The sequence below is a fragment of the Diuraphis noxia genome, unplaced genomic scaffold, assembly GCF_037042655.1.
Source record: "Diuraphis noxia isolate RWA-SAM2 unplaced genomic scaffold, SU_Dnox_SAM2 contig0001, whole genome shotgun sequence".
NCBI lineage: Eukaryota > Metazoa > Arthropoda > Insecta > Hemiptera > Aphididae > Diuraphis > Diuraphis noxia.
Genome location: NW_028301711.1, coordinates 81,927,213 through 81,943,283, shown reverse-complemented (window position 1 = coordinate 81,943,283; position 16,071 = coordinate 81,927,213). Strand labels below are relative to the sequence as shown.

General features: G+C 27.3%; 1 protein-coding gene and 1 pseudogene across 1 annotated transcript in view; one reads left to right on the top strand and one right to left on the bottom strand.

Annotated features, from left to right (window-relative positions):
• Positions 1 to 220: 220 nt before the first annotated feature.
• Positions 221 to 1,571, bottom strand: LOC149062055 (uncharacterized; annotated as a pseudogene).
• Positions 1,572 to 2,646: 1,075 nt separating this feature from the next.
• The window catches only part of LOC107168023 (uncharacterized), a 34,322-nt gene continuing 20,897 nt past the window's right edge, over positions 2,647 to 16,071 (top strand). Inside the window, exons 1-3 of the mRNA XM_015517278.2 lie at positions 2,647 to 2,804; positions 2,904 to 3,095; positions 3,814 to 3,868. The gene's annotated coding sequence lies outside the window, so the exon portion shown is untranslated. The remainder of the gene's footprint in view (positions 2,805 to 2,903; positions 3,096 to 3,813; positions 3,869 to 16,071) is intronic.

The window sequence follows — 16,071 nt, the reverse complement described above, 5'->3', positions numbered from 1 at the left end:
ATGTATATTGTATATATAAAATAAATACTTTTAATAAATTATATTAAAAGTCTTGTAATTTCTTTTGATGATTTTGGTATGTCATTTATTATTTTTATTAGAGCTGGCGGTATTTACGGTATACCGGTGAGTCACTATTTTTCGGTACGGCGAGTAAAGATACGGTATTTATCGAATGTACGGTATTTTTCGGTACGGCGACGGGCGACGGCGGTGCCGATTACGTGGCCGTGCTATTTCCGATAATTTTTTCTTTTATTAGTTTATTCTTATCTAACATGTGCTCTGTAATTATTGTTATTCTTTTTTTTTTTTTTTTTGATTGCACTCTGCTCCATCTTTGCAATTTGTTCATTTGTATATCAGCATTGTCTTGCTCAATGGGTAAGAGAATGGAATCACAAACCAAAAAATGTGCTGGAGTCAGAGGTCTTTCATCATTTGGATCATTGGACTATGCATACTCTTGTTTTGATTAGTGTGTAATTAAACTTTCTTTGTCTGCTATTTAAATTTCCATAGTCTTTAAAGGGAACAATCAACCAGCTAAGATTAGGGTACACAGAATCTCCTAGCAAATTATATTTATTATTGTAAAATAATTCTTCTTGCCCCTCTTCATCAACTTTTTTGTATACTTCGTTGTTAACAAAAACCCTAGCATTATGTAGCCTATCATGAAATCCTACATTTACATTTGTGAATATTTTATTGAAAGTACAAATTCCTTGCATTAGAATTGATTTGTTTAAATTTCTATCTCTGTAGCTATCCTGTTGATCTGCAGGTGGTTTCACAGTAAAATGTCATTCACCAATAACGTAAATAGTGATGATAACACCTACATTATAATAGTTTCAATAATTGAACATTAATGAATCAAATGTTGTACATTTTGAACTAAATTTGATAATATTTACCTGTAAAATTGGATTTTTCATGAAAAACCTTTACAATTTCTACAAAGTCCGATTTCTTAGGCTAAACAATTATTTTAAAGGAGAATTTGAATAGTTGATTTACCACTAGGTCTACAGCTTTTTTAACAGTAGATTTTGCAATGTTGAAAAATTCACCAGAGATGAACATAGCTCCTTCTTTAGTGTAGTACCATAGAGCTATAACAATTCAACAACTGAACAATTTACATAAATAAATTAAAAATACATTTTTTTACACTTGGCAACTATTATTGGTTTACTTTTTTTTCAATTGACAAAGGTTAATGACCTTCAGTATAAGATATATCCATTTGTGCATGTTCCCCCTAAATATTGATACCAGTTTTATAAAAATACTTTTTTTCTGTCCTTCGGACATTTCTATAAATATAAAAACAATAATATATAATTATGTAAGTCATATGAAATGTAATAATAAACTAAATTAAATAATCAATTTTACATCACTTACCCATGAAAATCATTTTCAATGTATGCATCTATACATTTATTGGCAGTATTATTAATCGTATAATGTTGTTTTATTTTTAAAAATGTTGAAACTAACCTTTTTCTTTTTCTAACATTATTTTTAATTATAATTTGACGAAGCATTAAATTGAAACACATTTTTACATGTTCCTTGTTCAATTGAGTTAACTGATTTTATATAATAGGTAAGAATGGTAAGATGGTGATTTCCATAGCAAATTATTATTGTTAGATGTTGGTATCTAATATTATAATTATTATTAAAAAATATATATTATAATTAATTTTACTAAGACCGCTAAAACATTATTAATTGATAAAGTTCAAAAATGTACACTTTATAAAAATAAAACTAGAAATATTTAATTTAATAATAAATCTACCAGTTATCTATTTCCTAGAATCTCTAATAATAACAAACCCATAGTTTTCGTCAGTCTTTGACTAATAACCAAAATCATAAAACTACGTCTGATTAAAAGTATAATCAAGTTAAACGCGAAATCACAATTATAAAGTATATTCTTATATCTACAACGGCTACAACCATGATTAAAGATATAAGTATTGGTTATACAACTTGTCAGACAAAAATTGCCCTTCCCGATCAGTCATGAAAATGCATGAGGAACTTAAATTAAGCGTTTCTGATGGAAAAAATTTGAGCAGTATATAGATATAGATATAGATTTCACGAGTCGCAATATAGTTCACTAAATAAGTATCAAAAATTGAAAAATAAGAGATTTTTTTATTGGCTATTTGTGATTCTAATGTAAAATATTATTATTTTTTGGGTCACATAAACGTACACAGCATTTAGGCATAGTATATTGTATATTGCATAACCAAAATACAAAATGCTAGTATAACCCTGGGACGGCGCGAGGGGGGGGGGCAATTGGGGCAGTTGCCCAGGGCCCCGCGATTTTAAAATTATAATCAAGGCCCCGCAGTTCTTAAATGATATTTGATACTGTTCAGAGATTAGTTAGCTTGGATAATATGTAATGTGACTGTTATTTATTTTGCCCGGGGCCCCGCAAATCCTAGCGCCGTTCCTGGTATAACCACAAATTCGTATTATTTTGCATAATATTAATAATTGTGTTACCAGTATAATCTGTGATAATATCTATAATCGTGGGCCGTTTTCCACCAATATGGATAAGAATACTGTTCCTATCTATAACGACATTATCTGTAGGTGTCTTATCAGTTTGAAAGTATTAATTTTGATTGACATTTTGTTAGATTGGTTTTCTCAGTTTTCCGAGACTATAAAACAATTTTCTCATTATTTATGTTCTAATTTTATAATATTTTACATTTTAATTTTTTAGTCTTGTCTTATACTGAAGCATTTAGAAGGTAAACACTAAATATAATACTACTGAAATATATCATTTCGGTCGACACATCGTGATTGTAAATATCTATACAAAATATATACCATATATTAAATTTAAGGTTCAGCAGAATCAATAGCTTGTGAAGTTGAAACAAAACCAGTGGAATCAATATATTCGAAATTCAACAGCGAGTTTGTACTAATAATATAAGATTAAAATTGTCAATTTATAATTGACGATCTTGGAGGACAAATGGTTATTTCTGTTTGGATGATTGGAAGTAAAAAGAAGAATATCAATAAAAATATTAGTAAGAAAAATTAATATTTCAAACAGTTTTTTCTATTTTAAGGGTTACGGGGAAAAACAATAATAGTCAATGTTTCTAAAATGTTTAGTATTGTGTTTAAAGCTAGGTTGTTTGATCTTTTTTTTCCTGTGATGCTAATATTTAAACCTATATTATATTATTTACCGTGATATATTTTCCATTACTCGATTCACGTGTCCATTTGTTATGTAACTAACCAAAAGGTACTATAATTATTTTGATTTTTTCTTTCTTTTGACTATGATTGTTTTCCCTTTTAACCTTCATTTTTTTTATACTAGGTGTAAATGTTAAAAACTGAAGTTAAATAATTGGAGATTCCACTCAAAATTGATGTTTTATTGCTAGTTACTAGTTATATAACTGATCAATTTTTAAAATGTCCATCAATAAATTGTATTAATTAGTTTTGGGACCGTTTCTTCTCATAGTTCGATAGAAAATACAACTTGTCAACTCCCAGCTTGTACTTTTTGCAAACAATTTATGAAAGACCGCTAACTAGGATGTCAAACTCCCATTACGACATTTAATCCTCTATTAGTTACTTCAGCATAGTTGTTGGTTTTATCTTGACCATTCAAAATTCCAATTGATTAACCAATAGGCAATTACTACTGACAACCTACTACTCAGCGTCTATAAATTATACCTTGATATAATTAAATTTAATACATAACAATAATATTATTTACAGTGCCACAACTTGGATTTTTGAGGTCACGGAGATCCAATTAATGGGGCCTTAAGCGGTAAGCTAAGACTATGTACTCAATATTTTTTCATAAGTCAAAAACTCATATAGTTGTATAGTTAAAGGTAATAATTGTTTTCATTTTAAAAAGCCTGAGAATTCTATGTGAAGAAAGTGTAGTTACCATCCAGTGTTTGTTATTAAAATATAACTACTCTATTAGGTTTTTTTTGTAACAGTTTTAATTAAATACTCAGTATATATTATATTAGAATATGCTTATTGCTTATAAATAGAGCGTGGATTTTTATGCACTTATAAGTATCGAATTATGCCATATAATATGTAGCTAAAATCATGAAAATATGCAAAAAATATGCAGTTAAAATCATGAAAATATGTAAAAAATATGCAGTCAAAATCATGAAAATATGTAAAAAATATGCAAACATTTTTATTTATTTAAAATTTACAGTAAAACTTATAATAATTAATTATTGAAATACTTAATTAAAAAAATTAAGGGAATTTTCTGAAACCCTTAATTTATTTTTAAAATTTTATTCATTATTAAAATGAATAATCATATGCATTTCAAGTTTTTCTTCTGTGAAGCTGTGTCGTTTATCGGCTAACATATTTTTAAAGACTGAAAACGAACGTTTGACGTCAACCGAAGTTATTGTGGCATATTTAAAGCAACTTAGTATTGTCGGGTCTTGATAAAGATCTTTGAGCTACCTAACCGATGTAACTGAGTGTCGAGTGGAATGTCGATAACCGACTGACACAGCATTACTTTACGTCGTAATCGATTATTTATCTTATAAAGGTTTAAATAAATATATACATAAATTATTATTTAGTGACTATGAAATTTACTTTTAATTTTTCTACTTGACAAAATAGTTTTATTATACAATCTGTAAATATATTTTTACAATGAGTATAAGTGTTGATAAGAAATAGAATAAAAATAAAATAAAAGGGACTGATGACTTGAGTGAAGAATCCATCCAGCGATGGAACTTCTTGAGATTGTGAATGGGTTTTATTCAGTATATATGATTATAAAAATGAAAATAAAGAAGTTAATTATAATTATAATTACCAGAAGTTAATTTTGATAATAATGTGGTCAAACAATTAAAGCTTACAACAGTGGTATCCAAAATTGTTTCCATCACTAAATTGAAATTACTATTATTCTCATTAAAATCAGAATCATATTCAATATAATAATATTAGCTAATAATTAAAATGATAAAATATACCTAAATCTATATATGGATATATAACAATATATAGCAGTAATATACATTAAAAAAATTAATATTAAATGTTTTAAAACTGGGCTTTAGGACTAAGTTATTTAATTGATAATTGTAAGTCAAGACCATATGGCATATGGGATTTTTTGAATGTGCCTATTTATGATTCAGTTTAGTTTGATCTTCATTGTGCTAAGTTGTGTTTTGTTAATTAATTTGTCAAAGTATGACATTGTGTTTTAAATGCAAGGTGGCTGTTTCAAGAAACGAGGTTAGTATTCAATGATCTATGTGTACAAATGTATTGCTCATGAAATACTCCAAAATGTACATTGAATCCTTTGGTCATACGAAATCTAAAGGGCGGCATTTGATTGTACAGTTAAGTTTAAACATAATAGAGGAGATGGTACACCTATCAAAAATATATCACAATCAAACGGTAACAGTGACACAAATATTTATAAGAACAGTGATTTAGATACCAAAACCATAACCACTAGATTAGATGAACTCATTAAAAATCAGATAACTAGTAACGAAACTCTCTTAACTCTAAGTAACAGGATATTAGAGCTCGAGAATACTTTAAAAGAAAAAGATGGTTTAATACAAAATCTAGATATAAAAATCAACAAAACGAAAGATTGAGTCTAGTTGAAATAAGTGGTGTAAAAAGGAACAGAATGAAAATATTGAGACAATAGTTAATGATGTTGCAGGAATAATAGACGTTAATAATCATTTTGATATTGAAAATGTATATCAAGAATTATTAAATCGTTACATGGAAGTACCTCAAATAGTCGAATATTCTTCTTAAAAAAAAAAAGAGAAATTCATTAAAAAACAAGGAAAAATTGAATTCAAAGAATCAAGAATATAATTAATAGTTTAACAGCTTACAATAGGAAGCTGCTTTGGAAGACTAAATCAAAAGCAAAAGAACTTGGGTACCGATATATCTGTATAAAGAATGTTAGAATATTCTACGAAAAAACGAAATGGCCAAAAAGACACGAATAAAAAGTATCGATGATCAAAATTTTATAAAGTATTTTTATATAATATATTGACGTATATTGTGCATTATTTCTATTTCCAAGCATTGTTTTAATCTGTAATACTTTAGCTATTAAAATAAATTTATTTCATTTTGGGTTTAATTGGGCAATAACTACAGAAAAAATATTTATAAATTATTTTCAAATGTTAAATAGAACATAATATTAAAAAATAATATTTCATTAATTAGGTTATGTACATGTCAATAGAAACCACTGAACATGTTAATTAAGACCTTTTTAATTTATACTCACACTACTGAATTATACTGTACAAAAAAAATCAGACACAATTAATAATATCAATGAATCAACGAATTCCCACTCATACATTATTTAACCTCTTATTTAAAATATGCATTACTTTTCAATTTTTAATATACTATTACAGCATTATAATTTTTTTTGATGAAAATAAAAACAAAAGTAAATTTACGATTGATAATGCATATTTTTCAAACTAATTATTTACTTATAATAGTATATGGGAAGACACAAATGAAATATTAAATAGAGTTCAATTGTTAAATATTATACATCTCAATGTAAAAAGTGCTGATAAAAATTTTGCATAATGTTTGACAATCAAAAATTATTTTTGATATAACAATTTTAATAAAAGTTAGGCAAGACTTACTTAATCTAAATGACAATCTATTTCAAATTCAAAATTATACTATGCACAAGACTACAAAATACACAAATCAAAATGATGGAATAATTGCTTTTATAAATAATTTAATCATAAATATATGAGTAACTGACTTAATTACTATATTTATGTGTAGTCTAGAAATTAATTGTAAAAAGAGAAATTCAAACTTCACGGTCTATGGAATATACAAATCTTCTCCCCAAATTGATATCAATTTTATTTTAGATGAATTTGTACAAACTATTCTATATAAAGCAAAAGCCAAAAAAAGTAATTTCATGATAGTAAAATATGACTTAAAAATCAATATAATTAATAATAGAATAGATGGTAATAATTATCTCAATTTATTAAACAAATATGGCTTTATTATTAGAAGTATATTATTAGATTTATTAGTATCATTAACTGTATAACTAGAACAAAAAAAAAAAAAAAAAAATAAGATGATCTTGTTTAGATCATGTAATTTTAAAATTTAATACATTAACAATTGTTAAAGTATTTGTTGTTCATACATCTTTAACTGACCATTATATATAGTTATATATAGTTACCAATATAAGCAACCTTGTCTTCAACAGGAACAACCCACCAAATCCAAAAATAATAAAATAAGTTTATCACTACAAATTATCATGTTTATTAAAGAATTACGATTGGTCACTGGTATTCAGCGACTTTGATGTAAATTCAGCCGCAAGTAAATTTATTGAAATAGGTATATAAAAAAAAAGAAAATAATTTTTCTACAGAAAAATAAAATATCATTAAAAACCAAAAAAATTAAATCCTGGGTAACAACTGCAATTATTATTATTAATAATATTGATTCACCATAGAGATAAAATTTTATAATAAACTACACCAGACCTTAAAAAACATCCATTAAATGATAAACTTGAATAGCACAATTTAAAATATAGGAATACATAAACTAACTCAATAGAGGAAGCTAAAACTAAATATTATAAATCAGAACTAGAAAAAGCTGGAAATGACTTGACTCTAAAGTAAATTGGACAAATATTAAAAATGCGACAAACCGTTCTATAAAATTCTTATATCCAAAATAATAATAAATTTGTTGAAAACCTGCAAAATTTAAATAAATCAAAAGAAATATCAAATTGCTTTAACGAGTACTCTACAAATGCAGCACAATACATGTATAACAAATTAAAACATATAAGATAAACTATACATAACATAGACTGTTTAGATACTGAACAACTAACCTCAAATACTACAGACATTTCATTTAATAAATTTAGCATAATCAATAAAGAATAAATTATAAAAGCAATAAAGGTATTAAAAAATAATTCTTCTCTAGGATTCGATAGAATTTCAGTAAAAATACTCAAATTAAATAATTCATTTACTAAACCATTATCACACATTTTTAATTTAGACATAGAACATCTACAATTCCAATATGTTTATATTTCTTTGATAATACCAATACTCAAAAAAATGTGACAGATCCAATGTTGAAAATTATTGCACGATATCACAAACACCAAATTTTGCTAAATCTTTTAAAAAAATTACTAAAAAAGATAATCATTACCTTGAATATAATAAACTCTTATAGTGTACTCATTTGGCTTTAGACCTGGCAAACGTACTGAACAAGTAACTGAAACAGTATCAAGCTACATTTACGATTTATTCAAAAATAAAAATAAATGTACAACTGTTTACTTGGATCTAGCAATAGTATTTAGTACTACCTATAGATCATACAATATTACTACGAAATGTTAACACTATGTATGTATATGTATATTATTTAAAATATTTATCGATCGAAGTTTATTTTTTTGTGTCATGTAACTCCATATCCATATTTTTATATAAATAATGCGGCTCTAAACCTATTTCATCCACACGATGCTGAACAACTCTCTTAAGGACATTTAAGCCTCTACAATTTCCATGTTTGATGGGGTGCCAGGGGTGCCTCGCTGTTTTCTTCTTCATCATTAGTATTGACCCATTTTGTTTGCCGCATTACAAATTTCTTCGTCGGTTTGAATCTCTGCCACATCGAGGTGTGAGTCTATATCGACCCAATCTTCATAAAGTTCATCTGAGAAATCGTCTGGTTTTTCAAGCAAACTATATTTGTGCTCGTCGTCTGTTTTGTCATCTATTTTAAATCCACCGTGACGAAAACAATTTCGAATTGTCTCCACACTTACTTTATTCCATGCTTCTTTTGCTAGATGAATAGCATCAAGAATGGTTATTTTTTTGCTATATCGTTAGCTTGCAAAGAACAAGATGCATGTAGACTATTATCAATCACTGCTAGAACTTTTTTCCTTATTGCTGATCTGTAATATGCTTTGAAGGTGCGTATGATAGCTTGGTCGCATGGTCGAATGATTGAAGTATTATTCGCTGGTAAGAAGATAACTGTTATGTGTTTTAAGTTTATGCAGTCAATGATATGAGCTGGGAAATTATCAATGAGTAATAAAATGTTCCGATTAAGCTCTTTGTCCCAATTAATCAGCCAATCTTTGAAAATTGCTGCAGTCATCCAAGCGTTTTTGTTTGCCTTGTAATCTACTGGTAATGTTTTCGCTCCCTAGAAACACCGTGGGTTCTGACTCTTATCTATTACCATCAATTTCCGTTTTTCCTCATTCATGCTGCATTCACACAACACCTAATTGTGAGTCGCTCTTAGCTTGTTTTTGCCCCTTTGGCTTTTTTAAGTTTGTGTGCATATATATGTTCAGGTAGAGCTCTAAAATAAAGCCCAGTCTCGTCCGCATTAAAAATATCAGAGTGTGAGTATTGGGATAACAAATCGGTCCAATGAGTTTTAAACCACAGTTGTGCCACACTAAAATCGGCTTCCCCTAGCTCTCCATATGTTATAATGAAGCTGATGTTCTCCATTTCTTCCAACGTTTAAACCATACTTCTGTCGCAACAAAATTGTCCATCCCCATTTTCTTTGCCAGTTCTTTTGCTTTTTAGCGTAAAAGTGGGCCATTAATATTTTTTTTTTACTATTAAGAACCATTACTTTATCGCTTTGTCTACAACTTCTTCTTTTCCAGTTCTTTTTCTTTTCCGATTACCACTTTCATTGTCCATTGTTGCGCGTTCAATATTCGAACGATTTTTAAAATTCTATTTAATGTGCAATGAGAAACGTTTAAACGAGCTGCGGCATACCGTTAACTAATTTCTGGAAGCATGTCGTATGATTTTAATAACTCGCACTTCTGTTTAACACTTAAATCTTGGCGTTTAGACATTTTTAGATTTTTATAATACAAACGAAATAACGAAACGCTAATCGCCTTTAGGTACGCACGTCGAAGCTGAACAAACTATACGTACAGGAAAGTAGACATCGTATAGTACGTAAGATAAAATACCGTCCAAATATAAACGTATCGACTATCGACAGTACATATAAGATTAAATTACATTTGTTATCGCATGGATAACCGATGTGTATGTCAACTGACCTTCGCCCAATTGTTTCAAATAACGGATGCAATGTTTCTATAATCCGATTTATTTTCAATGTTCTAATATACGGCCTGTCCGTCCAGGTACACTTTGTTTCAATTACGCGATTGTATCAATTATCCGTGTTTCTAATAAGCGGTTTCTACTGTATTTCTAAAATCCTAATTGTATACTTGAAAATAACTTATTGAACACTATAATAACGTTACATATTATAATATTATTATAGTTTTAAGCTTATAAATTATTACTTATAAAAATAAATGTGCCTATTCAATAACTTTTAACTTGAACATAATGCGATGATGATGGCGGAGCCCTGAGCCCTGGAACCAACACCAAGTGTTTTGTTTTTACAGGAACATTGCTTCGGTTGCTTCTGTGAATTGCGGCACTAGTTAGTTATATTATGAATATTAATTTTATAATTTATATATAAATCAAAACTAAAACATACATTTTTCATACAATCACCCAAAATATTTTTCCTAGTTTCAATCCATATATAACATTTCAATTTAATTTTTCTTTAAATGTTTTAATACTTATTATTTGCGACATATTTTAATAAATTGCTTTTTTTGATATGTATTTAAAAATTTAAAAATTTTTACTTACTAATTTATTAATAATTTTTATTGAATTTTTTTTTTAAATATTCAATTCTTTCAATATCTGAATAGTTATGTCCTTTAATCCCTAATCGTATAATCAAATATCTTTAACCAAAATTACTTAAAATCACTCAATATAAAAATGTCTTTGTAGTTTGTATTGTATAATTACTAGTTTTAATATTTCTTCTAAGAAGTATACTGAGTTATAAACAGTGTCATATAGACTTATATCTTTTTAATGGGAAGTAATCTGAATTAGCCCCCTCCCTCCCAAAAAAAAAAAAAAAATAGATGCGTGCGACATTTTATTTTTATATAACAATACATAATAAAGCTAATAAGTACTCTTAGTACAGATTTTTTATTTTTTATTGTTTTAAATCATATAAAAATATAATATATAATATATTTTACATATACAATTTTTTTAGGTTTATGCTCAAAAGTATCAAGTGTATCATTTTTTCTGAAAGGTAATGTTCTTGAGCTGTTACTTAAGACAGATCATTTTTTGATTTTCGAAACGGTACACAAAATAAAAGCGATGAAAGGAGAAAAAATGTACGATTTCACGATTTTATAAAAAAACTAGCTGATCCCGTGCACTTCGTTGCTCGTTAAATGTACTAAATTTATATGTATATATAAGTTTCCATTTTTACTTAATTCCACTAACGGTGAATTAATATAATCAATTAATACAAAATCCTTTATTATGCTAGCAGTATATTTTTATACATATAAATAGATAGCTGAATTACCCGGCGTTGTCCAGGGAAAAAATAGGCCGGGAGGCATATTACCATTCTATACATTGTTTCACAACCGGGCTATCCTGATTGGCCGAATTTAAAATGCCCGCTATTTTTTATGTATGATAGTAATAATAATAATATCAAAATAATTATGTATGATAATAAAAAAATAAATATTATTTAACTTTAACCCTATAAGGCTATACAGTGAAACCTCCTTTAACGGACATATCTCAATAGCGGACACCTCCAAATAACGGACGGAATTTTGGGGACGGTGAAATGTGTACTCACTGTATTTCCCCTCTTAATAGCGGACGACATCTAAGCGACCGAGTGTCCGGTATTTAGAGGTTTCACTGTATATTGTAATTTACATTACCTATATAGTATATTATATAGACCATATTGTAGATTCAAGGGTCCATAGCATCTCTACTTTAAATCTTTAAACCATATGTTTTAGCATTATTTTATAACTTACCTTTTTTAAGTACAAGAGGTTATATGAGATGTAAAACAAATTAGGAATAACACAACTTTATATTATTTTTAGAGTTCTTCTACTATTTTATCCCAATTCAACCACAGAAGTGTAACTTAGTTATGAACAATCAATATAGTTTCATATTTCTAAGATCTAAAACAATGAAAAATATATAATATTTTAAGTATATAATATTGTACATAGGTACCTAAATTAATTTGTATGTGTATTGGAATTGGTTGCCTATATGACTAATTAGTAATTGATGATATCTATTGTAGGTACATATAAATTTTCTAAAGTAATGTTCAAAGTACATAGGTAAATAATTTTGATTGAGTAAAACTTTTCATAGGGATAATAATAATTAGATAAAATTTATTATACTAATAAATGTCCTCCGCTATTTCCTATTACATATTATAAATAGACAATATATTCTTAAGTTAACTTTTTTATAAGGTACTGAATTATTTAATTTTTTTTTTTTAAATGCCAGTTATACAGATAATGTTTGTCTTATATTAATGTCCATGCCCATGTGACTTTGCATTTGGAAAATTATTTTTGATATTGTGTCCTAGATTTCTCTTTCTTTTATTTATTATTTTTTCTTGTTTTGCTGGACGTCCAGCTGGAAAACGTTTACTACCTCTTGTTAAAGCTAATGGACGCCTAGCAATTGATGTGGGTTGAACTTTAATTGTAGCTCCAGATCTTCTACGAAGTGGTACTGATGACGCTCCTGCAGTGTGTAAAAATGATTCCCACATTCCTTCTGATGTAATTTTTTTTAAACGGCTCTCAATTATTTTTAGACGTGATTTAGAAGAACAATATTTCTCATCTAATTCTGTCATTAATGAAATTATGTTTTTCAATGATACATTCTCACTTGCTGTTGTTTGTAAGCTTTGTGATGCATTATCATTATTAATGATGACAGGTAATGTTTCATCTTCTTCCACAGTATTAGATTGAACATCAATAGTCGATTCTATATAATTATTAGTACTAGTATATTGCTTAAAAGAATCATTGGGTAAAAAGGATTCAAAGAAAGACATTGGCAGAGATTTATCGCCTTGAGCAAGAACTGAAATATTATATTTATCTTCTGCTGTGACTGGAAGGAAATTTTTTGATACAACATCATAATACGAGTAAACAGCACATTGGTGAGTACAAAATGATCCAAATTGTCCTTCAAAACATGAGCAAATTCCTACACTTGTATTTATTTCATAAGTTTTATCATCAGAAGTTGTAACTTTATATTCAATTTTTGAAATTTTAATTACATCATCTTTTTTAATTGTATTGGCTTTTTTAGATTGTGTCTCAAGAAAAAGTCTTGAGTTTGCAAATTCTCTAAATCTGCGACAGTAATAATCTTCCAAAACTGTACAAGCAAAATCAATTAATGATATAACATTATATGCCTTCACTCTTGATAGAACTATATCCTTGAAAATCCTAACAGTTATTCCAGAAAAGTTATTTGTTTGGTGACCACTGATAGTTGCATCCCTCCAAGCAAGACACCATTTTGATCGAAATTTCCAGTATGTGCTAATATATTTATTCCAATTTTCATAGTTTGAACTTATCGTATTTAAATATGCTTGTTCAGCTTTTTCAACAGTATCAGCATACAAGGTCTTTTGGAAAGTTTGCATAAGATTTTTTCTACTTTCTTTTGGTATACTATTTTTAGCTTCCCATAACCAGCGCCAAACTGCTTGAAGTACATGGAATATGCACAATAAATGTCTGCTATTTGGCCAACTATTATGAAGATCATTAATTTCTGCAGAAGAATTATCTGTCATAAAAATTTGAGGATATCCAGAAGTACCAAAACTTTTATTTTTTGGAAGAGCTTCCTTTAATAAACTAAAGCTAGCATTATATGCATCATAACTTTGACCTATAAAAATCAATAATTTGTAAACCGAATAGGTTAGTATTCATTGAGGCTATATAAATATTTTTTTAAATGTAATTAGATATTTCATTAATATAATTTGTATCATAATTTATTTAACCATTGAAATAATTAAACTGATGTTCATTAAAAATGTTAACATTTGTGTAGGTACATAATATTTAATGACTTTTCAGGAAAAACAAAACTGAAAAAAATTGTTTTTTTTTTTCCAGTTAGGTATCTGGTTATTCTACCATTAAATATGATATGTTACATATTATTATATAGGCCTATTTTAACAAACAGCTATTCAAATATTAAATTAATTTCAATCTAAACTTATGTTTGTATCAAATATAAAGTTATATTACCTCGAGTGATTATAATTCCTAATGGTACAGCTCCTGCAGCACAAGGCGCTAATACAAAAGTTATGGTATGATTTTCAGGATCACATGCTGATGTGCTATCCACAAATACAATATTATTTGATGTTTTTAATAGATGTGCTCTTTTCATCATTGGTGTCAAAATTACAACAGCAAATGGATTTTGTTTGAAATTAACAATTATACCATCTTTTTCATATACAAGTTTTTTTTCAATCAATTTCTACATTAAACAAATTGTATAGTGATTATTTATTTATCTACCTATAGTATTTTAGTAATGTATAATTTATCTATGTATCAATTTTAATACATTTATAATTAAAACTTAAAAAAAATTATTATTTATTATTAATAAATATCTACTTCGATTAATCCAGTACCACTTCGTGTTATTTAGTCGCCATGTTTCATACCAATTTTGTATACATCTGTATGTTGGATTTAGTGAACCATTGGCATAATCTTATTGCTTGAAATCATGCCTCAATGATAGTATATTTTCATGGTACTTAGAAGATTCAATAATCCCCATACCATTATTAAAATACTCCATAAATGTATTCTTCAGATTATTGTCAGCTGGTAAAAATCTTAATGTCTCAGCAGTCTGCAGAGTATGTCTATGATTTGTGTGTATTTTTATAGAAGTCAATAAACCTTCCTAATCATAAAAATATGTTTATACATATGAATTATTATGTTCCGTAAGTACTTCTATATTTTTCTTGTGTACAAACAAATAGTAGTAAATAGGCAGATACTTTAAGTATTAAACAGTGCACGGGTTGTTCTAAGCTGGTTCCATCCTAACAGCTTTATTTTTTATTAAGATTTTATTCTTTATTTTATTATGAGCAATAAAAATAATAGAAGACAGTATAATTTTAAATGTTAACAAACTTAATTGATTTTAATAAGTATAACAATTTTTTTTGTAAATGCTTGTATTTTTTACAAAAAAGCCAATTATTACAAAATCACAATGTTCTTTATTTGTGAAATTAAAAGAATAATCTATACAATTATAATACTTGAATTTATATTTAAAAAATTGATAAAATTGAGTATACATATAATATTAATTATAATATTGGTTTTATATGTTGATTTAAATACTAACTGACTTAAAAACATACATAGAATACTAGAATAGTCATTGTACATTTTTCCAACAATAAACAATAAATAGTACTGCGATTGTTTAACACAAATTTATACATAGGTAAATGTAGGTTTTTTTATTAAACGGAATTTCATTAATGTTGTTGCACAAAATATGGTTTTAATTTAATAGTTGCAGCTTTAATATAAATATTTAATAGAAGTATTTGGTGCAATATTTAATACCTACGTAAAGTATATATTTAATTGTTACCTACTTTGTGGAAAATGTGTTCAATATTCCAAAAACTAAAAAAATATTACCTAACAAATTTTTTAACTCTGCCTAAAACTATTACTGGCCCACTTTTTCCAAAGGTCTGTACTCTGTACAGACTGGTGTACAAACAGCTAGACAAAAATAATGCTGTTATTATTTTAACTCTAAATAAAATCTTCCCTTAACATAACTATCTGTTTTTTTTTGT